Source organism: Enhydra lutris, unplaced genomic scaffold (genome assembly GCF_002288905.1).
Source record: "Enhydra lutris kenyoni isolate GAN:26980312 unplaced genomic scaffold, ASM228890v2 scaffoldscaffold15, whole genome shotgun sequence".
NCBI classification, from domain to species: domain Eukaryota; kingdom Metazoa; phylum Chordata; class Mammalia; order Carnivora; family Mustelidae; genus Enhydra; species Enhydra lutris.
This window is the reverse complement of record NW_019154099.1, coordinates 28,930,208-28,954,673: the sequence shown is the minus strand read 5'-3', so window position 1 is coordinate 28,954,673 and position 24,466 is coordinate 28,930,208. Positions and strand designations below refer to the sequence as shown.

Here is a 24,466-nt window from a genome sequence, read left to right as displayed (position 1 = left end):
CTTAGACTCTGAGACTCCATGATGGGAAAGCATCCTAATGTCCAACCATTACACTCACACACACACACACGTGCTCACAAACATAGTCAACCCCCACTGTGGGTCTTTTCTCAGACGCTTCTAATTCTTGAGCTCCTTCTAAACTCCAGTCTTTTAGTTTTGTGTTCCAAGACCAAAACCTTTAACCACACTTCTTTTCAAAAGGGTTTTACTCACTCTTGTCTTTCTGATTTCACACAAAATTCATTTTGTTTTTAGGGAATAAACAAAGGAAATTAGGAGAAACAGAAGGGCAAATTGTATTGTAGCTCTGGCTCTGGAGAGACCTAGTAAGGAATCCTGGCTCTGCTGCTTGCTAGCCTGTCACTCAGCACTAATGTTTTGTTCTGGTCCTTTCTCTGGGCCTCAATGTCCTTATGTGTAAAATGAAGACTGTAATAGTAGCTACCTTCAGTGACTCTTGTAAGGCCTCAATATGACAATGAAGGTCTTTAACATGATGCCTGACACAAGGTGGACACTGAAGACATGTTAGGTCCTATCATCCAAAAGACATAATCTGCTGTGAAGTCAACAACATGCAAACAAAAAGGTGACAACAGGGCTCTCTCATCGAGAGATGAAGCTCTCAATGCAAACAAATCTAAAAATAAAGGTGTGTGTGTGTGTGTGTGTGTGTGTGTGTGTGTGTGTGTATTGGGGGGAGAGATATAGCTGTAGGATTTCTTGGCTCAACAAACAACAAAGTCCGGATGCAGAACAGGCTGAAGTCAGAGTTTAACCCACCTTGTCAAAACTCCGGTTTTGTTTGTTGTTTGTTGTTGTTTTCTGTTGTTTCTGTCTTTTGGTTCCACCCTGCTTTCCTCCTGGGTGTCATTCTGAGGTGATGGCAAGATGGCCTCACCAGTATCTCTTTTGTGGCCTCTCATTTGTAAATCCTTTGAGTCACTCAGAAGTCTCAGCCCAAGACTCACCACATCTAGCTGACTCTGTTTGGATCACAGGTCCATGGCTGAGCCAGTTGCTGTGGCCAAGGGAATCTTGTGATTAGACCTAGGCCTTAGGCTCAACTCCTGAGCTCTTACAGAGTGTATTGCTCAGAGTGCCAGAATGTGGGGCCCAGAGGATATCAGACTACCCCCTCGCAAAAGAACAACTCGGTGAAAGGGGCGGGTAACGTGCCTCCACAACACTGGAGGCCACAATATTATTTCTAATGATAAAAATCTAGAAATTACCCACAAACGAGTTAAGTGAATTATAGAATATACATATGGGAATCTAGGAAAACAGTAATTTTAAGTGAAAATTGAATGATGTGGGAAAATGAACACTCACTACGTTAAGTGAAAGAAGCTGGAACCGAAATATGCATGCACATGGCACACAATACTACAATCCTCAAACATTCACCCTGAGCAGAAAGTATAGCAAGAGTAATCCCTACCACAGCAAGCATGGCTGGACCAGAGCAGAGAGAAGAGGGTTGCTATGAGGAGGAACACAAGAATTAAGTGCCAGAACACGATGCTATTAATTAATCACCACAGAAACAAACGGTCCATTTGGAGAGAAGTTCATTTTGTTTCAAGCATCTTTATTTTTAACATTGTCATAGTCAAAGAAAACATCCAAGACATGCTTTAAACATGTACCTGTCTTTTTTTTTTTTTTTTTTTTTTTGTATCTCATCTTCCAAGAGAAAAATCAAGGACATATCAAATTCTTATGTCAGAAATAACCTCCAGGCTTTTATTAAAAGCAAAAACTGTACACCATTTCTATTGGAAAGTTCAACACTGTATGTTGACGAATAAAGCAGTGAAGAGGAGGATTAGTAAAGAATTGAAGATGGCCCTAGACCTGTGTTTGTCACCTTCCTGCTTCTGAAGCCTTCCAAGACTTGTCCGCACACTCCCACACAAAAATAGTTCTTTCTTTAAATTATCTATTGATGAGGATATATATATATATATAACAAGAAGTCATTGTGACCTCGGTAATGCTTTTTTTCCCCTCATTTGTGTTTTATTAATTACATCTCAGTCTTTATTCTATCAAATATGTGCTTGGCGTACATGGAGGCCCCCAGACCATTGCCAGAGTCCCCACTACTGGGTGAAGCTGGTAAAGCCTATGCAACTCCTATAGAACAGGAAAAGACTTTTTATAAACCATATACAGTAAAAGATCCTAAAAACCCTCTTTAAGCACCTCTCTCCCTCCCTTGATTTCCCACTCCCAACAGCCAGTCCAGCACTCCTCTGCTTCTGGTTTGACACCTCGTTCACCACAGTGTGCTACTGTCTTTGTTTTCATCATGATCATGAAGGCCAGCTCCTTGAATTCTCATAGGAAAAAAGTCCTCCGAATCATTACACTTGATTTCATTCTGGTTTCCCTCCCATGACCACCTCCTTCCAGTTACAATGTCCCGAACTCCCCTGCCCTTTCAAGGCTCACACTGGGTCCTGGCAATCCTTAGTTTTGATCAAGCTTCCCCCAGGATCTATGCCTTCTTGTTTTCCCTGTTCCCTGCCCAGGGGAAAACCAAGCAGTCTCCAAACTTGGTAGTGTTGCTCATCCTCCTAAGAGGAAAGGCTTTCCAGGAATGGGAGGGGAGGTCTCAGTCCTTCTCTGGCCATACTTTTCTTTTATAATGGAATTCTAAAGCCAAGAGTCTGTGCCTTCCCCCACTGCTTTTATGTAGAAACCCAGGGAATAACTCTTACAGTGGAAATTTCAAACCAAGAAGGGATGGCAACATCTGGAAAATGAGGGTATTTTAGACTCCTGTCAAAATCTGCCCCCAGATCTTCCTTCTAGAGATTTCTTGACTCTGTTTGGGAATTTGAGGTCTGTTTGCTTGTTTCTCCTGATAATTTTCCTGAGCGAATTTCTTCATGACAGCCCTAAATCCCCCCCCATGTCTGGCTGTTGACTCTCTGACTCCCATCTAACCCAATGTCAAAAACAATCCCCTTTTTTTTTATTTGAATCGGAACTATTCATATCCCCCAGGGATAGTGTGATCTGTTAATACACTGTCCAGATGAGAACACGTTAGTGCATAAGAGAGAATGGTTAATTCACCTGGGACAGCAGGTATAAGCCAGGCCTCCCCTGAGCAAACCCTTGCGAGCAAAGCCTATATGATTACCCAAAGGCCCTAACTCAGAGCCTTGTCCACAATAGATACTCAGTAAATACCACTTCACTGATTGGATCCAGTGTGTTGTGTCATTTTTCTGATGTTCTGTTAATGCCATAATAGATTTTGAAATTCCAGTGTTTGTCTTTTTTTTCTTCTGTTTTATAACACCAGTTGTATGCAGTAAGATATGACAGCACAGTCTTCCCTGAACAATCTTAAACAGTCCCTATCAAACCTTTTTCTAAAAAGATATTTTTAGCTCTCTTTCCTAATGTACTAGAAGGAGGCAATCCTCTTCTCGTGCCCAGCACGGCCATGTCTCTTGGTCCCAAGAAGCGTCTGAAGAGTGTAGCAGCTCCAAAGCATTGGCTGCCAGATAGACTGACCAGTGTGTTTGTCTCTAATTCATCTACTGGTCCCCCTAAGCAGAAAGACTGTCCCTCCTCATCATTTTCCTAAGGAAAAGACTTAAGGATGGCCTGACAGGAGATGAAGTAAAGACCTGTATGCAACGTTTTATTAAGATTGATGACAAGGTCCAAACTGATAGAACTTACCCTACTGATGGATGTCATCGGCATTGGCAAGACTGGGGAGAATTTCTGTCTGATTTCTGACACCAAGTGTTGCTTTGCTGTTCATTGGATTATACCCGAGAGGCCAAGTATAAGTTTTGCAGAACAAGGAAGATCTTTGTGGGGAACAAAAGGAATCCCTTATCTGGTGGCCCATGGTGTTCACACCATCTACTATCCCCTCATCAAGGTGAATGACACCACTCAGATTAATTTGGGGGCTGAAAAGATTACTGATTTCAGCAAGTTTGACCCTGGTAATCTGTGTGTGGTGACCAGAGGTGCTAACCAGGGAAGAACTGGTCTGATCACCAATAGAGAGAGAGACACACACACTGGTTCTTTTGATGTAGTTCAGATGAAGAATGCCAATGGTAACAGCTTTGCCACTCGGCTCTCTAACATTTTTGTTATTGGCAAAGGCAATAAACCATGGATTGCTCTTCCTTGTAGAAAGGGTATCTGCCTCACCACTGGTAGGTAGAGAGACAAGGGATTGGTGAGCAAATAGAACAATGGGTAAAATGGTCTCTAGGTGACATGTCTAAGAAGACATGATTGGAATTATACTCAGTTAAAGATAATACAGTGTGATTAAAAATAATAACAAAAAATAAGATTTTTTAAATATGCCATAATGTGTGCTCTGCAAGGAAAGGGGCTACAACCACAAGCACAGAGGACCCATGGTGAGTCCTTGCAGGGAAGGTCTACTGCGGGGCATGTGCAGGGAGCCAGGTGATTACAATGAGGATGGGAAGTGCTGTGATGGGAACTAAAGTGTGCATCTCATAGTCTTATCTCATACTCTTCCTCCCCACTGTACACCTACCACCCTGCTGGTAGTGCCCATTTACCTACTGCTCCTCCCTCTTCCTTCCCCTGTTCCCACCACAGAATCCAGTACATCCCTAAGTTCATTCAACTCCATTTCCTAAATATCTCTCAAAACTCCTCAATTTTCTTCTTCCCACCATCTCTCTTCCAAGGAAAAGAAAGCTGAACCATTTTTTTTAGCACTCACAAACTGCTAAAATCTGATTATAGGAGGTGATGACAGGATGACATGGAAAGAGAAGGGGATCAGGCATTAGAAAGAGCCCCACGGAAAACCAACGTTAAAGAGGAATCACAAGGAAGGTTGAGAAGTGGAGCAAGTTAGACAGAAAATCTGCAGAGTACACTGTGAGAGAGACCAAAGGAAGAGTTTCCAGAAGGAGAAAGTGGTCAACAGTGTCAATACTGCCAAGAGATCAAATAATATAAGAAGTGAGAAGAGAACACTAAATTTAGCAAAGTTCATCACTAGAGATTATTTTTTCAAAATCAAAGGATTGAATGCTTATTAGTTACAGGAACTTCTTTAAAGCACACAGAGATTTAAAGATCTGAGTTGCTTCTTTCCAGAGGCTGACCATGTAGTTTATAAGCAAAGTTGCAAAGGCACCAGAAATATTCCCTCCCTCTTCTGCAGCCAAAAATCTGGTAAATACTATAGTACATAATGAGCCAAATGAGTGGTACAAATATATCAAGTTCTCTGGAACAAATACTATAAATCAGGAAGTTGTGTTTTTTCTGATAATTTGTATTTTAAAATTATTGTTAACACCCTGGAGTACTTCCAGGTAAAACAGCCAAGATGGGGAATGATTTAAAAACCACTTTAATAGAAAAAAAATTTTTTTTTTCTAATAGAAAACCATTTACTACAACCTGGGTTGTATTTGGATTAGTCAAGATAGCTATTCATCAAATATTTGAGGGGCTTTGATATAAAAGAATGATATTTCTTTTGTATTTCTTCTGAGGACCAATCAAAAACAAGTAAGGCACAGGCAGACAGAAATTACCTCCAAATTAGAGAGACAGAGACAGAGGGAGAGGAAGAAGGAGGAGGAAAGAGGAGGGGAAAGAAGAAGGAGGAGAAGGAAAAGAAGAAGAAAAGGAAGAAGATGAAGGAGAGAAGAGGAAGAAGAAGAAGGAGGGGAGGAAGAAGGAGGGGCAGAGGAGGAGGGGGAAAAGGAAGAGGAATAAGGACTAGGAGAGGGAGATGGAGAAAGAGAGAGGGAGGGAGGGAAGGAGGGAGAACGGGGGAAAGGAAGGAAGGAAAGGGAAGGAGGGAGGGAGGCAGGCAGGCAGGCATGCATTCTTATCAATAATAGCTACTCAAAAATGCAATGAGCTCCCATGTGTATGTGTTTTCCATCTTGGACATGTTCCAGCAAAGGTCATAGGGTGGAAAGGGGTGAGCAAGAGAAGGAAAGGCATTTCATATAGGACGACAATAAGCTCGACTTGCTGGAGCCGAATTTTCACGTGAGGGTCCAATGTCATCAGAACCAAACTCACAAGCGCTTTCAACGCCAGAGTGAAGAATTTGGACAGAACATTTTAGGCAGCAAGGAGCGATCAAGGAAGGAATTTTTTTTTTTTTTTTTTTTTTTGCAAGGGATTACAATTCAATCAAGGAGAGCTTCAAGGAAGTTTGTTCTGGCATTTACTTAGGGCAGATTAGAAATGGGTGAGAGTGAAAAAAAACAGGAAATTATTAGGAGGGATAAGAAAATGAGAACCTAAACTCAGGGAATGGGTCTAAAATTGAAGGTCGGAATCATGGAAACTTTGGGGAAAGAAGAATCCACAGGACTTGGTGGCTGGTTATGTTGGGAAAGAGGTAGAAGGAAAAAATGAGAAAAATGAGTGAAAAGGTTTGAGTCCCTGTAAGAGGGATGGTGAGAGAAGCAGTGCCTTTAAAACAACAGGGTCAGGGAGTGTAATCGGAGAGACCAGTCACAGTGCCAAGGTCCCAACGTGGGAAGCCAGTCTAAGAGCTCCCGCCAGGACGACATCTCCAATTCAGGTAGCGTCTCACTCGCATCCAATGGAATATTACCAGCTGCTGTGTCAGAGGGAACCGGGTTCCTTGATTCTCTAAACGAGCCAGGCTGTTGGGCTGGTGACCAACACACATGACAGGCACTTAGCCAAGCATAAAGCCACAGGTCTAAAACATGTGAGTGTGTAGATAAACCATCTCCAGCCTTTAGCAACCTGCTGAGGGGAACTCACAGAAACAAATGGGAAAGAAATCTCCCCCTACCCCCCGAACTCCAGAATCGTCTTTTCTTTACTCTGCTGTGTATAATTCTATTGTGAGATCTCCTTTTTCTCTTCCTGGGAAAGAGGGCAGACTGAGATACTCTTAAAGCAAAAGCATTTTTTGAGGTGGTACTTGAGATAATAAGGGGGGAAGGAGAAAACCCTTCAACATAACTTAGGCTCCGTCTATGTAGAAAAAGTAAATATAGAAGCAGAGCTGATGAATTTGAACAATGTAGGGAACCAGACTGGATCATTCAGACTCCTAAAGCAGAGGTTTGGTTTTTTTTTTTCCTTCTCAACAGTGGTTGGTTTTACTTTGTTTTGTTTTGTTTTTGCTTGGATTATCTGGGCAATTACCTCAACTCTCTATTTCGCTCTGGTTCTACAGACATAGCACTCTAAGTGTTCTATTTTTAATCGCGTTCGAATAAGAGCTGAACACAATGGAGCTCATTGAAATCAGCCTCACTGAAGGATTAAGCCAGTTGAAAGGATATGTTTCCTGCACATCCTATATTTTCCATGATGCAGAAAAATGAGCAGTTCTCTGCCCTTGGTCTGCCCTTACCACTGACAAGACTTTCCTCCTCAGAGGCAAGGGTAAAAGAAAGAGCCACATTTGGGAAAATATTCATGTTGATGAGGGAGAAGTGTCTGGAAAGTGCACCTAATTGACCCAAGTCACGGGAGTCCTTAACTCTAGAAGTTCCCTGGAAAGCTAGACAGGGTTTTCCCTGCATCGTGGACTTCCCTAAGCAAAGCTGAAATTTGGTGACTCCCTTTGGTTCTTGGGGCCAGCTCCAAGATGGCAGCCGGGAGCTCTGAGTTGAAAACCCTTGCACCATAAGCTTTGATACCAATGGGATTCAGTGGCTGGGAACAGCTGGTTGCTTTGGAAGGCACTATTCTTCCTTGGTGACCTTGGCCTTTGGTTTTCCTCTCCATATAAAAACCACCCTTCCTTTTCAGTGAGTTGGAGACAAACACCATAGGTGCTTCTTGAAATGTTATTTAGCAGAAAGGCAGGATTTTTCTATTTACAGGAAGAGAAAGGGTGGTGCAAAGGGACTGAACAGCTTTCATCTGCTGTTGAGGAAGGGGGGCAAAGTGCAGACCTGGGACATCCCTTCTCCCGGCCCTAGTCCCTGGGCCAGCAGCCTGCCACAGCCAGCTCTCCGTGGAGTTCAGAAATCCAACTTGAAGAGTATGCACCATACCCATTTCACTCCCGTAGTATGGACAGAGACCGAGGTGAAACCCACACAAACCCTTTTAGGATGTTGAAATCATTATTTCCCAGAGAGATGAAGACACTCAGGCACACTCTAGACTGACTGGCCTCCCTGCTTAAGGATGTTGCATCATTATTTATGTATCCATTGGCCACTCCAGAATGGCTTGAGAATGGCTGTGTGGTTGGAAGGGCTGGCACAGGATTTGTCTTAAAGCTGAGTTTTAATGGCAACCGCCCTGTTTTTATTTTAGGTTGAATTTTAAAATCAGTGAAACTAGCAAAGAGTTCTAAAGATGCTTTAATTTAAATCCAAGTAGAATTGAGGCTCCGTCAATCGTCCACAGTGTTGGGGGGGCGCCTGGGTGGCTGAACTGGTTAAGCATCTGCCTTCAGCTCAGGTCATGGTCCCAGGGTCCTGGAATGGAGCCCTGTGTTGGGCTCCCTGCTCAGCGGGGAGCCTACTTTTCCCTTTGCCCCTCCGCCCGCCCCCCAACTCATGCTCTCTTTCTGTCTCTTTCTCACTCTCTCACAAATAAATAAATAAAATTTTTTTTAAGATTTTTTAAAAAAGATTTAATTTATTTATTTGACAGAGATTGAGATCACCAAGTAGCAGAGAGGTAGGCAGAGAGAGAGGAGAAAGCAGGCTCCCCGCTGAGCAGAGAGCCCGACGCGGGGCTCCATCCCAGGACCCTGAGACCATGACATGAGCCGAAGGCAGAGGCTTAACCCACTGAGCCACCCAGGTGCCCCAATAAAATCTTTAAAAAAAAAAAGATAGTCCAGGTTAACTAAGGTCCAGGTTAAAGCTTCCCCAAGCCATAGGTTTTATCCCAAAAGAGAACTTCAAGAAAAATCCTTATGAAATGGTGCCCGGAATCCCTTTAAAGATGTATAAACCTCACAACCGGTCTGGGAAGGAATCAGCCTACTTATGACAGTGACGTACTTTACAATAGCCCTCAGAGGGGGCTGACAAGGCAAGCAAAGAAAGAACTTTCTTATGTAAATATCAAATCAATGGAAGGAACAGATCCATGGAAATAAATCATTTACAGAAACAGGTCCTACCTGTGGTTTCCAACACAAAATACACTAAATGCTACACCTCCAGGAACTAAATAAAAATGGATTCCGATGTGATTCGGTCTCCACGCACTGAGTAAGAGGCAACTTGCTAAAGCAAAGCCTGCAACACAAAGGTTTTCAAGATAGAAAAATTCATAAACCTTTCTTATCAGAAAAGCGGGGAATGAATTTCGTGGCATTCTTATAACATGTTTGCTTTAGCATTTGTCCGGTGGTTACTCTGTGCAGAGGTAAGGTCTGGTATGCAGTGAAATTATTCTCACCCTCCTTCGGTCACAAGGTCTCCTTAAAGGGCAATTTCTTTCTTTAGTCCTTTAAATGCTTCCAAAAAAGATATCTTAAGGTCAAGAAACTCCAACAGTGCGCAAATATCCTTCAGGAGTAGTCGATTTCCCCCTAGTATCCATTATGGGAAATTTTACTATAGTCCGTCTAAAGCACGTTAATGGAGGGTCCTGTTTCTGTTGACTCTGGGACAGTAGTAGTCACTGAAAATAGGAGGAAGCGAGGCACTCTGCACTCCGGTCAGGCCACCATCTTCTAGTCCGGATTCCAGATGATGTCGAAATGACATTTCACATAATTCATCAGTGACATATACCTATACACACACAGGTATACGGGGTCTTATAAAAGCCTGCTCTCAAGACTTAACAAACTTTTCACATTGGCAAAGCCTTGCTTATAAGATTCGGAGAGATGTAACTCTTCTGGGAGATCTTGGTAGCCATGGATTTTTTTATGTTCTTTGCCAATTGGTCATTATGAGATGGAGTTTGATAACATTTTCTCTTCAAACATCCTCTTAGTGACTGAAATCCGGTGAACAGAGTAACACATCTTTATTCAAACAAGTTAGGTAAATTCTCCCCAGTAATATCCAGCCACGTTCTGGTATACTCAACAAATATTTATTGGATGTCATCATGTTCCTGACATGACACAGGGCATTGGCAGGACAATCATGAATAAGAGAGTCTAGTCCTCCTACAGGGATAGCAGGAGTGTCTTTGTAGTCATAGAACAGCTCGTATCCTGATTGCAGTAAGTTACATGAATTTATATATGGAATAAAATTTCACAGAATTACACACGTGTGCACACCCACACACATATGCACATGAGTGTATGTAACCCAGTGAAACCCCCATGAGGTCCATAAGTCTACACAACAGTGTCATAGCAATGTCAGGTTTCTGGTTCTGATAATGTACTGTAGTTATGGAAGAACATATTCTTTGGGAAAGCTAGATGAAGAGTACATAGAAGTCTGTATTATCTTTACAATTTCTTATGACTCTAAAATTACTTCAAAATAAAGTGCCTAATTGGGGAAAAAAAAAAAAAAGACTAGCTTTTACATGGAGCTTTCACTTTAGTGGGACAGAGAAGTAACAAGTAGATTAATTAATAATCACAGATTTTTTAATGTTTTTTAATTAAAGTATAATTAACATACAGGGTTATATTAGTTTCAGGTGTACAATTTAATGATTCAAGAATTCCATACATTACTCAGTGCTCATCATGGTAAGTATACTCTTAACACCCTTTGTCTATTTCACCCATCCTGCCCCCCCACCCCCACCCCCACCCCAGCAACCACCAGTTTGTTCTCTGTATCAAGATTCTGGGTTTTTTGTTTTTGTTTTTATTTTTATTTTTATTTTTTTTGGAGGGAAGGGGATCTCTTTTTTCTTTGCTCATTTGCTTTGTTTCTTAAATTCCACATATGAGTGAAATCATATGGTACTTGTCTTTCTCTGTTTGACTTATTTCACCCAGCTCTATACCTGGTCTATCCATGTTGTTGCAGATGGTAAGGTCTCCTTTTTTATGGCTGAGTAACATGCCAGCATGTGTGTGTGTTTACCACATCTTTCTTATCCATTCTGCTATTGATGGACACTTGGGTTTCTTCCATATCTTTGCTATTGTAGATAATGCTACAGTCAACACAGGGGTGCATATATCTTTCCGAATCAGTGTTTCATTTTCTTTGGGTAAATACTCTGTAGTGAGATTATTGGATCATAGGGTAATTATATTTTTAATTTTTTGACGAACCTCTATACTGTTTTCATAGTGGCTGTACCAATTTACATTCCCGACAGTGCATGAGTGTTCTTTTTTCTCTACATCCTCACCAACACTTTTTTATTTCTTATCTTTTTTATTCTAGCCATTTTAATAGATGTGAAGTAATATCCTGTTATGGTTTTGATTTACATTTCCCTAATGATTAGTGATGTTGAGCATCTTTTCATATATCTGTTGACCATCTGTATGCCTTTTTTGGAAAAATGTCTACTTAGGTCCTTTGCCCATTTTTAATCAGATTATTTGCTTGTTTAGTGTTGAGTTGTATAAATTCATTATATATTTTGGATAGTAACCCTTTATCAGATATATAATTTGCAAATATCTTCTCCCATTCAGTAGGATGCCTTTTCATTTTGTTGATGATTTTCCTTGCTGTACAAAAGTGTTTCATTTTGGCATAGGCCCACTCTTTGCTTTTGCTTTTATTTCCCTTGCCTCAGGAGACTTATCTAGAAAAATGTTTACATGGCTGATGTCAAAGGAATGACTGCCTATATTTTCTTCTAGGAGTTTTATGGTTTCAGGTGTCACATTTAGGCCTTTAATCCATTTTGAGTTGACTTTTGTGTATAATATTGGAATGTGGTCCACTTTCATTCTTTTGCATGTACCAGTCCAGTTTTCCCAGCACCATTTGAAGAGACTGTCTTTTCCCCCATTGCATCTTCTTGCCTCCTTCGTTGTAGATTAATTGACCATATAAGCTTGGCTTTATTTCTGGACTCTCTAATCTGCTCCATTAATCTATGTGTCTGTTTTTGTGTCAGTACCATACTGTTTTGGTGACTACAATTTTGTAGCGTATCTTGAAATCTGGGATTGTGATATCTCCCGCTCTGTTTCTCTTCCTCAAGATTTTTTTATGTGGTGTGAAGAACATTTTTTAGTAAGTACTGGTATATGAAATAATAAAGGAGCCCTCTCTTGGAAAGGGCAATCCAAGGAAAACTCTTGAGGGGGTTACATTCCAACTGAAACCATAAAAATGAGACTGAGCCAGCCAGGTTAGAGAGATGATAAGCAAACACAGTAAAAGATCCTGACGGATTTAAGTCAGGATAACCTTCAAAATTGTGACTTTACTATGGCAAAGCCTTGAAGGGTAACCAGATTTCAGTGGGATGACCTTTTTTTATGGGAGTGTTGTGGCGCTAACAAAGAGGCAAGGTGTAAAAAGAATGCCAAAAATTCACAAGTACAATAGTCATTAGATCCGCCAGATGGCAAGTCATTTAAATATCTTAAGAGTCAAAGAAATGCAAAATTCAATATAGTGATGAAAGCAGGCCAGGTCGGGTTGCGAAGGTGAATGACTAGATGGAATTATTAGGAAATATATCTCTTGTATCCACCACTTAGGAATCTGAAGCCACCCCAACTACAGATGAATGCAGCGTGTCCCAAAGTCTCCAAGAATGCAACTGCATTGAGAGGGGGGAAAAAAATGGAGACATAATCTCGTCCACCTACATTAATCATCTCCCAGCCTTGGAATAGTTTTTAATTAAGTAGAGAAATGGTTAAGAAGAAAATCAACCCCCCCAAAATAAATAAAAAATAACAAATAAAAAAATAATAAATGAAAAAAAAAAAGAAAATCAAATCCCGATGAATAATATTTCTACATTTGAATCTAACTGGATATGGCATGTACCTGTAGTCCCAGCTACCTGGGAGGCTGAGGCTGAAGGATCACTTAAGCCCAGGAATTCTAGGTGGTAGTAGGCTGTGCCCTTCCTTTGTCTGCACTAAGTTCAGCATCAGTAGTGATCTCCTCAGAGCAGGAAACCACCCAGGTCGGAAACAAAGCAAGGCTGTTTGGTGGTGGGACAGGGTCTCTGAATAGCCACTGTACTCTGGCCTGAGCAACATAGCTGGACCCTGTCTCTTTTGCCCCTACCTGATTTAGAGAATCCTGTGTCTCCTAAATTAAGTAAACAACACAAGTTTAAAAAAAAAAAAAATCTGAGCATGCTTGGTTTTTTAAGTATTCATGATGTGAAAGAAAGTTTGACCTATGACAATAAAGCGTCAACCTAAAAAATTTAAAATGTATATAATTAATAGATTTAGACTTGCTGAAATCTAACTTTATGAATAACAGAATATTTAAGGTTATGCACACTTGTGTTCAATTAGATTTAGAAGAATTATTTTAAAAGTTAAGAAGAATTTTCTTTAGTAAATCATGCAACTGTAGCAGTTACTAGGAAAATCACATACATTAAGCTTATAAATGCAATATTAAATGCTTAAGGGTTTTTATTTTATAAACATTATTTAAATTCCTATAAAGTGATGTTAAAATTTGCTAGACTTTTAAACAGAATAAGATCTACAAGCTAAACTTAAAAGAGTAATTTAAAGGTATAGTTGATAAACGTACTCTATTGAATATTAATTTTTATACATCTAAATTAAATTCTGAATCTTTTCTCTGCATAAAAACCATCCTAAAAAAAAAAAAAAACAGAAACAAAAAAACTCTTATATTTATAGCTTGAGTACCAAGCTACTGAAAAGATTTCCATGGAATGACAGTGTCTACAAGCCCTGGAAAAAAATGATGACATATAGATCCGGTGGAACAAACAAACTTTTGCCTAGTTATTGAAGGAAATGATTTATCCTGGGGAAATGTATGGAGTTAAATGCTACATTTAGTATTGAAAGTGTTATCTTTTTTAAAAAATCAATTAGCAAAAATCCCCTCAAGTTCATCACAATTTCTAAGCACACGCATTAGCTCCTTCTTCAGGATTCCTTAATGCTGTATACATATTTTTTACTATACCACTTCTTACATTAAAGTTAAGTTTTTGTTACATATCCACTTTCCCACTTAATCGTGTTTCTCCTGGGTTAGGAATCACTTCCTTTTTATCGTTGTATCCCAATGACTATGACACTGAGCATCTTGAGGTGGATAAAAAGCTGCCACAGGTGCCTCTCATGGACCTGGGATTAATTCTAAGATTTTCTCGCCATCAGCCTCTGCAAAAACTCAGACACCAACCCAACTGGCTTCATGCCTTAGCTTCCTAGATCCATCCAGCCATTTTTGGATCTGTGACCTAGTTTCAAATTGTTTACACTGGCCCTGACCTGGTACTCACTGCCTTAGGACACGGCTTCTGGCATTTTCCCACTGACTCCACCCACCCCAACCACAGAGCAGGACCAAGTCTGTCAATGAAGAGCATCAGACATTCACAGCTTGGGAGAGTATCTGAAAATAATAGCGGCCTATTAAGTGTTTAACGACTAAACTCATTTAATAATTGTCTAATGTTTTCTGAACACCTACAGTGTTCAAGAAGCTCTACTGAGAACAGGGATATTAAAAACAAATAAGATGTGGTGCCCACAGTCAAGAAGTTAGTGAACAATATTAGTGCTCTTATAGTTATATACGAAATGCCATAAGATCACATACAAGAACACAACCCAAAGAAAGCGTAATATAAGAAGGATAGCTCATAGCCTGTGGCCCTATTTCATTTTGATGGCTAGATCAATAAGGCTTTGGGCCTGCTTCAGTGTCAGGAAGTAAAAGGGGTCTACCATGACTTAGGGAATAGTGTTTGATGAGGCTCTTGACTAAGACTGGGAAAACAGAAGGATGTGCTGGTCTTGGACCACGGTGATTAACTCAGTTTGGGACACACTGAACTTGAAATGCATATGGGATAATCAAGTGGAGCTGGACAATATACAACTGGATAAAAGACTCTACCATGTATAGGAACTCCATGATCAGGAGTTGTAGATTTAGAAGTCATCAGCATACAAAGCCTTGAAAGTGAATGAACTGTCCCAGGGATAACATGAACAGTGAGAAGAGAAGAAAGCACGAGAGATACTCTGGGGACCCCCACATTAAAGGGCTGGGCAGAAGAGGAAATCATTAGGGAACCAAGAAGAGAAAGCTGAGATTAAAACAAAACAAGAAAACTAAAACCAAAACCCAGAAACAGAAGTTGTGGTGGACATTGTCGGTTTCCTAACAAGTATCAATTTCCTGCTCTCCTTCACATAATTCCCCCCCAACTCCCTGTAAAGTGCATGGGCCTCTAATCAGGCTAAAGGTCTCAATTCCCAGGACTGAGCTAACTAGTCTAAAGATAATCTTACCCCCTTTGCTGGAGACTACGAGGAACAAGAACCCCTATGAGATTCAAGAAATGTTGATGAAACGGGAGAAGTTGGTCAAAAGATAAAAACTTCAGTTATAGGGCGCCTGGGTGTTTCAGTGGGTTAAAGCCTCTGCCTTCGGCTCAGGTCATGATCCCAGGGTCCTGGGATTGGGTCCCGCATCGGGCTCTCTGCTCAGCGGGGAGCCTGCTTTCCCTCCCCCTCTGCGTGCCTCTCTGCCTACTTGTGATCTCTGTCTGTCAAATAAAGAAATAAAATCTTAAAAGAAAAAAAAAAAAAGAACTTCCAGTTATAAGATAAGTAGGTATAGGGGATGTAGTGTGAATGTAGTTAACAATACTGTACTGTATATTTGAAAGCTGCTAAGAGAGTAGATGTTAGAAGTTCTCAATGACCCTTAACCCTAGAGAAGAAACTGATGGTTACCAGAGGGGAGGTGGATGGGGAGATAGGTGAAATAGGTGATGGAGACTAAGGCGGGCACCAGGTAATGTACCAAAGTGTCGAATCACTATACTGTACACCTGAAACTAATCTAACACTGGAAGTTAACTATACTGGAATTTAAATAAAAATTTAGAAATAAATAAATAAGTAAAAGCCCTCATCACCAGAAAAAAACTATAACTGAGTGATGGACATTAACTAGACTTACTGTGGTCATCATTTCACCATATATACATATATCGAGTCATGTTGTACACAGTTAAACTTATACAATATTATATGTTAATTATTTTAACAAAACTGGGGAAAATATATTTTATTTTTTAAAAATATTTTATTTATTTATTTGACAGAGAGAGACACAGTGAGAAAAGGAACACAAGCAGGGGGAGTGGGAGAGGGAGAAGCGGGATTCCTGCAGAGCAGGGAATATGATGCGGGTTTCAATCCCAGGGCACTGGGATCATGACCTGAGCTGAAGGCAGAGGCTTAACCCACTGAGCCACCCAGGCGCCCCAGAAAAAAATATATTTTAAAAAGGAAAGAAAGAGGCATAATGGGACTCCAGCAAAATTCCTCATTATTCTCTTAGCACAGCTTCAAGAAGCAATGCTTTCCCTTCCTCCAGATGGCATCCTCAGGAACTGTGAAACCCAGACTGGCCACAGCCTTCTCAGTCTGAGAAGGAAACCAACCGGAAGAAGAGAATCACAAAGATCTGGAGCCGGAGCCACGCCTGATACCTGCTCAACCTCTAGCCTTCCACTTGTGTGAACTTCCTGTGAATTTCCTGATTGCTTAAACCAATTGGGTTGAGTTTTCTGCTACTTTCTTCTGAAGTAGCACTAACAGATACCATCGTGTCATCCAAACCAAAAGAGGTAGGACCTTCAGCAAGAAGTGATTGAGAGCCTTGACGGGTGCCCAGAGGTCAGGTGAAGGAGGGCCCCAATATGCCTGCAAGAGCCTTGTATCCAGAAGGTCATGGTGGGAGCCATTTCCGTGGTGGCAGCTGCGGTGGGCCAGAGCCCAGACTGCAGTGGGAGGAGAGCACTCAGAGCAAGCAGATTCCTCCGTAGTGAGGTCTGACTGCAGTGTGAAGAGAAGCCACGACTATAGAGGTATGTGGTGTTAAGGAAGATTTTGGATTCTTTCGAAGATAAGAGGTAATTGGCGGCTGAATCAACAGGCGGATGTCCGAGTTTCCTGCCATTACCATGTCCTCCCCTCCCCAGAGTTCATGGGGAAATCTCAGCCGAAAGAGGAATTCAATAGCTCAATAACTCGAATAGCTCCCCATCCTGGATGAAGCCGTTAACACTTCAGAAAAGACCAAAGTAGTACCTCGGCATTTCACAGTTCAGCTTTTGCATTCGGTAGATGGGCCCAAAAATGCAGAGTGAATCTACCAAAGCAATTCATTAGAAGTAACCAAAAAAAGGAAGCACTTGAGAAAATGTGTACAAGGAAAGTTCACCGCGACGTTTTTTAATAACTGAAATACGAGGGAGGGCATGAATGATTTATTACTAGAGAAATGGTAAAACCCCAAAAAAGGTGCACAGAGTAGTATTCTATTGACTACTAACTCCGTAGCATTAAAAAACCATGAGCTGGATCTTTGTGTGCTGATATGAAAAAATGCAGGCGAAAATATTAAATTATGGAACAATATGTATGATACGATTGGACATATGAAATTCAAAACAGATAGAATTGTTTATACTGATGCAGAGAATAAAGGTCAAGGAGAATATACAACAAAATCTTATCAGTGGTTACTTCGGGGAAGGAAGTAAGATATGGTGTTCAGGGTAGGGAAGGGCATTTTAGGACAAGGGAATTTCATATATATTGTATACTTTTTGTAAGTTGAATTTTTACAAGGGTAATTTTTTTCTTGCATGATAAATGATAAGATAAGCGCTTGAAGAAAAGTGTGGCATTTGAAAGGCAGGAACTGATTTTGTACCAACGAGCATATCGCATTTCTCCCTTAAACAGGGAAAAGGAAAGACCACAACACTGATCATTTTTAACGTCTTTATCTCATGTTATTAATGCCAAATGGATAAGGTTTTGTATGCTTTCTGGGGGAAAGCATTTTTAAATTAATTAGTTGTTGGATGTACGTAAAACCATTGGCATCAAGTTAAGTTTATCTATAAGTAACTCCATACTTACCATCTGGTTAGATTTGGCATTGCTTATCTTCAAACTGTAAGACTGCTCAAATAAAACTAGCTGCTGTTTCGTGAAGACTCCTGTGTGAGCACATTTGCAAGTGTGAAATGTTCATGAGGAGGCTGACTGGGGAGGCTGGGGGGGGGGCTGGGGAAGCTGGGGGGGGCGGGGGGGTGCTGGGGGAGGCCAAGAGGCTCAACTTAGTCCTCAAACAAACCTCATCAGTAGACCAAGCAACTCAGCTCAATTCCCTGACTTGGTGCCTCACCCAGGGAGTAAGAGAAGGGTAAGCCACATGAATGGGCACACCACTCTCTCTCATTTCTTATTCAAAAGTCATCTAAAGAGATGGTTTCAATACGCAGAAAACCATCAAATGCCTAGAGAAGTGAGACACTGAGAAGCCAATGCTCAGATAAAGAATTTGTGTATGTTCTAAATATACAACCGGTTTACAAATATATTGTCAAAAACTTCCTATTTGTTGTCAAATAAATTGTATTACAAATATATTGTCAAAAACTTCAAATATATTGTCAAAAACTTACATATTTCTATGTAACTATTACTATTACTTCAAATCATATATATATATATATAATTAAATATATATGTAACTAAATTAACTCAACAATGCCGTTTACTCAAGCTGTCAGCGGTTTACCAACCAACCAACCCTTGTTCATTGATTAGTTATCAGTTCCTAATCACAAAGGTCAAATACTCTTTCCACGTAGTTACTTTAATGCCATGTCAGATGTCCCTTCCTCAGTCTCACAGAGAGAAAACTCTCTGAGTGCCTGAGACAGACAATTCAGGAAATGCCCCAACATGAATATATGTCCAAATCACTTTGAGTCTGCAACTGAGCAATAGATTTGGAAACATTTTTTAATCACTGAGAGAAAGTGGGGGGAAATGGCCAAAAGAGTAAAAAAAAAAAAACTGAGGCAAGTTAGTTCTGTGAATGATAGCTTAGTCAAAATAAGATAAAACCAGGGTGCCTGCGTGGCTCTGTTGGTTTACGCATCTGCCTTTGGCTCAGGTCATGATCCCAGGGTCCTCGGTTCAAGCCCCACATCAGGCTCCCTGTTCAGTGGGGAGCCTGTGTCTCCCTCTCCCTATGCACCAGCCCCCTCTGTGCTCTTTCGCACTCTCTCTCAAATAAATAAATAAAATCTTTAAAAAAAAAAAAGCATAAAGTCCAGAATATAGGAATCAAATAATTTTAGTGTATAATGGTCCACAATCATGGTACAAAAGAATATAAAGGAAGATTTTCAGTGGAACCATATATACCCAGTCAACAATTAAACATGTATTAAGCATATATCACATATAAAACTGGTCATACAGCAATAAACAAAGCAGATAAGACCTCTGTCCTCCAGGAGCTCCCAAATTTTGAAAATCGACAACTATTATCCAAGAGAATCAAGTCTCCTATCTTAATACCAAACAGCTTTTATTTTCTATTTTTAGAGTTACTTCTACAAAGAAATAAGTCAAAATTTTGTTTTATTTTTGTTAGAAACTAAATAGAAGAGTATACACTGGTTTCATTTTAAACATTTCCTCTAAATAATTTCTTTATATACATATCCAAAGTTCTGTAAGATATAAGCAAACAGTTCTGGTAACATTACAATGTCAATTTGAAGGAAAATATTGAATACACTTATTCCATAAGACCAGACAGAACCAAACTTATTTATTTACTTCTTTCTTACTTAGTTATTTTAAGTAAGCTCTACGCCCAATGAGGAGCTTGAACTCACAAACCTGAGATCAGGAGTCACCCCCAAAATCAATTTTTTAAATATAAAATTCACATGACAATCCTGTTTGATCTATAAAAGTTCTTTATAAAATGGTTCTGTGATTTTTGCACTGCTGCTATTACTAACTGCATGACGTTCATATCAATTTCTTTATTAAGCTGGGAGTATATTTCTTTTTTTTTTAAGATTTTATTTATTTATTTGACAGACAGAGATCACAAGTAGGCAGAGAGGCAGACAGAGGGGGTGGGGGTAAGCAGGCTCCCTGCTGAGCAGAGAGCCTGGATGCGGGGCTCGATCCCAGGACTCTGGGATCATGACCAGAGTTGAAGGCAGAGGCTTTAACCCACTGAGCCACCCAGGCGCCCTGAGCTGGGAGTATATTTCTTATATTTAGTCACTTACCACTGAAATTTAAATTCTTCTCAATTTTTAATACTAGAGAATTTTTTTTCTTACAGCAGTGACTACGGTACAAAAACGCCATCACTGATTATAAACACTTTAAATTTTAGACCCATAAACCAGATTTTTTTAAAGGACTACAGGGAGAAAGGCAATGCCATATTCTCTCCACAAATCTGTATCTGGTAGATTTTGCTTTAAAATATTCTAGTAATACTGAATATTAACTATAGGTTGTAATTTGATATTCACAACGTTGTAACAATTGGCATAATAGTCAGAAACTGTCTCCAAAGAAACCAACCAAAGGTCCAAGAACAGGAACAAAAAAACATGGGCTGAAATGAATGCTAAGATACTTTCTTTGAAATACTTCCAAAGATTAGCATGAAAAGGTGACCCAAGAAGAGACAGATGAACAGGGAATCTAGTCCTTACTTAAGGGATGAAAAATCTGATGGCTACAGGGGCCCAGTAGTCTGCTGACCAGAGAGAGATACATTACTTGCTGGGTCCATGAATAGGACAAGAGCTCAATTCTCTGTATTTCTAGCACCTGCCACACCAAGATGTGGGGGAAAGGTAAAAAATAGAGAAAAACTCAACCCCCCCCACACACTCACTCTACTTCCTTCTCTCTCTCTCACTCTTTCCCTCCAAAGCTTTCGTGATTCTTCTTCGTTGTCCAGAATGTATGCCTTTCACACTACTGGTACCTGAAAAGACTATTTTTCACGGATTCTCTTTCCAATATCAATGAATTTAGCCAGGATATATTTACCTAAATCTCTGATGTTTTTTCTTAAATTACAAACCTAAGAACTGCTTTTTAATGTAAAGGTACAAAGGAACATTAATTCTTAAATGTACCCTAGTAGTTTAGGTTGAGCTGATTGAATTCCATATAAATTCTATACTTTAAAAAAAAAAAGGTACAACTAAGTAATGCTATTCAAATAATAAAATGACTTTACATAAAGCAGGGACCATAATAATCGTAATTTTTAAACCTTTTCTAAGCATTTTCCGATACAATATTTAGCTAATTTCTTCTCGGCACTTTTTCCCATTTGTTAAAATTCAGGCATGGGTTGGGCTCTAAGAAAAACAGAAAAAGAAACATGGTCCTTATCAAGTAGAATCACAATTTCAATTTGAAACAGAATGTCCTGTGAGGGTGATTTTGCCCCTTCAAAGCAGGGCTCCTTTTGATGTCATGGGAGAGTTCAGTGAGGAGGGATGGAGAAGTGAGGAAGAAAAGCAGAAAAGATGGACAGTGACTAGAAAGTCACATCAAATTTCAAAACTGGGATGCTGAATTGTTCTTACAGCCCTCAAATTAAATTCTGAATTATAAGAGCCTGCTGATTCCAAGCATAGTTGAAAGGAAAGAGGCTAGGTCCCTAGACCCCTGAAGGCTTTCACTGATAATCAGGAGAAAGGTTTTAAGGCGATCAAACCAAGAAATCTTGAAATGTTGAATCATGTGATTAAAAAAAAAAAAGTAAGAAACTACTTTCTACATAAACAACACTCCAGGAAAACAATAAAAATTGGACAGAACACTGTGATGGTCCAATTTTGGAAAAAGTGAAAAGGGGCTTTTTTTCTTAATAAATGTTGGGGCTTCAAAGCAGTTTTATTTTCAGCTGTAAATATAATATAATACTAAACACTAGTGTCTTCTCCTCTGTCAATAAAAAAGAAAAAAGAAAAACTTATGTTCTTGGCCTTTTTCTTCTAATTGTTAAGCTTTTAGGAACTCATACAATCCATTCCAGATCGATCCAAAAACTAATGTCCTGGGGCAAATGTGACATAGGAGTTCCAAGACCAAAGACAGGCCCAGGCCCAAGCCTATGGGTCTTTCCTTCCTGGTTCCTCTTGGCGCCAGGAGAGCCTAGTAGGGTAGAAGGGAATTTTGCTTTCAAACCATGCCTTCCAGGCAGAGCCACGGCCTGTTGTAAGAACTGCTTCAATCTTCATTGCACCTCCTACCCTTCCCAGATGGCTGCATCTGCTGAAGCTAAAGATTCATACAACCCGGGGCACCTTGGTGGCTCAGTGGGTTAAAGCCTCTGCCTTTGGCTCAGGTCGTGATCTCAGGGTCCTGGGATCGAGCCCCGCATCAGTCTCTCTGCTCAGCGGGGAGCCTGCTTCCCCCTCTCTCTCTGCCTGCTGCTCTGCCTACTTGTGATCTCTCTCTGTCAAATAAATAAATAAAATCTTTAAAAAAAAAAAAAAAGATTCATACAACCCAAGGACTCCTGGTGGAAACATCATTTGCAGGTTGGAGTCAGGCTAGACATTGAGGAAGCGAAGCACTGGCTATAGGAAATGTGGGGAAAAGTACGTGGGTAGTACATTCAATCCACAGGCAACTAGACCCAATGCTAAGAGTTTCCAAAGCAATAAGAATTCAGAAGCATTAATTGGCATCTCATATTGATAAGAAGCCATGATAATGACTGTATAATAAGTGGCTGAGAAAGAGAATGAGTGATTAAATCACACTAAACCATTTGAGGGTGTCTTAAATGACAGGTTAAGTAACAGGACAGGTATTTCTAGGCCCTAGCTGTACGCTGTAGTCATACAGGAAAGTTACAACAAACCAGGCCAGCAGAGTATTTCAATCTTGTCTAATTTAGCTAGTATAGCCTTCCATCTTGTCTCCAACTTCAAGGAAGGAAGGAAGGAAGGGAGGAAGGGAGGAATGGAGGAAAGGAGGAAGGAGGGGGAGAAGGAAGAAAAGGGGGAAGAAAGGAGGGAAGGCAAAGGAAGGAAAAGAAAAGAAAAAGAAAGGCCAAGAAAAGAAAAAGAGGGATTGCAAGGAAAAACAAAGTAATAGAATTTACCACCTTTCTATCTTGAAGAAGGGAAAAGCCAGGTTATGTACATAGATCTATTCTAGCACCTGTTCAATGTTTTCTCATGTAATATTTGATAAAAACAAATACATCAAACAATAATTTGAATACTAAAGGTGACCTGAGGTGGTCTGGAGGGTTTAACCCTACACCCTTCAGAACTGATTTAGTACTTTGCATTGATTTTTTTGTTTAAAAAAAATACCTAATTCTATGTCTTTGTCTAAATGGGTTTCATAGAGTCAAAGTAGCAAGATACTTTTAACTATTTAATTTTTTTTTTTTTTTTTTAAGAATCAGGGGATTCTGGATCTTTGGGGAGTTTTTTTTTAAGTCTATTATAAATTAACTTTTTAAGGGCTGCCAAATATATCATTACAGGCATGACTCAAAGGTGTTCTATTGTCTAATGGAAATAGAAAATACTTGAACTCTAAAAATTGCAGATGATGTTAGAGTCTCTATTTTGAAATAAAGGAAAAGGCACTGGTAATACCCCCAGAATAACCACAAATAGTAAGTACATCCTAAGGGCCAGTCACTGTCCTACATGCTTTACACATATTATCACATTTGATCTTTACAATAACCTGTAGGGCAGGCACCTACTCTACAGGTGAGGAAACAGGAGCTTATAAAGATTAAGTATCTTGTGCAAGTCACTCCCATTAGTAAGTGGACTGAACTCAAGTCTATGCGACTGCAAAGGCTAGATTTATGTTCTTAGCCACTATTTTCTACTTCCTCATACCATCGGGTTCCACAGCAACAACAACAAAAAACCACACTCACTGGGGGATACACCTTCAGAAACTCATGTTCTCATAGCATCGTGGAATCTCAGAGTGGCCACCCCCTCCCCCACCTATGATCTATGTACATATTATTTGTGTTAACTATCTAGGCTCAGTTCCCTGTGGGGTCGTTTAGTAAAAGAGGAAAAGGAAAAGGAAAAAAAGAGTTTGGGATTATCATGGAACTTCTCTCTGAGAGATTCCCTTCATCTGCATTCTTATTTGGAAAGTGGGGGAGGGGAACAAGTATTAACTAAGTCAGAGTTCCAGTTAGTAATGTAAAACTAGCTCTCTCTTCAGCTATAAATAAATCAGCTTTAAGACAAGTAGGAGCCTCATTTTAATTGAATTATGCCCTTATAGTTGTTCCCAGACATGGAGAAAGAATAATGGTGCTTATGAGCCTCAGATCAGAGGAAATATTGGAAATTGGTCAATAAAATAGTGATGTTTGTCTCATTTGCATAAACTTTGAGACTATACATCAGAATTTATGAGCCCAGATTACTCAACCTTGCAAAGGCAAGAGAGTCAACCTCAAATGGGAAATAAAAGCCCATAAATTGTGTA

The 24,466-nt window shown here is 40.0% G+C and overlaps 1 pseudogene; it reads left to right on the top strand.

Moving 5' to 3' along the window:
* The first annotated feature begins 3,469 nt into the window (after nt 1-3,469).
* LOC111147098 lies at nt 3,470-4,252 on the top strand (annotated as a pseudogene).
* Nucleotides 4,253-24,466: the final 20,214 nt, after the last annotated feature.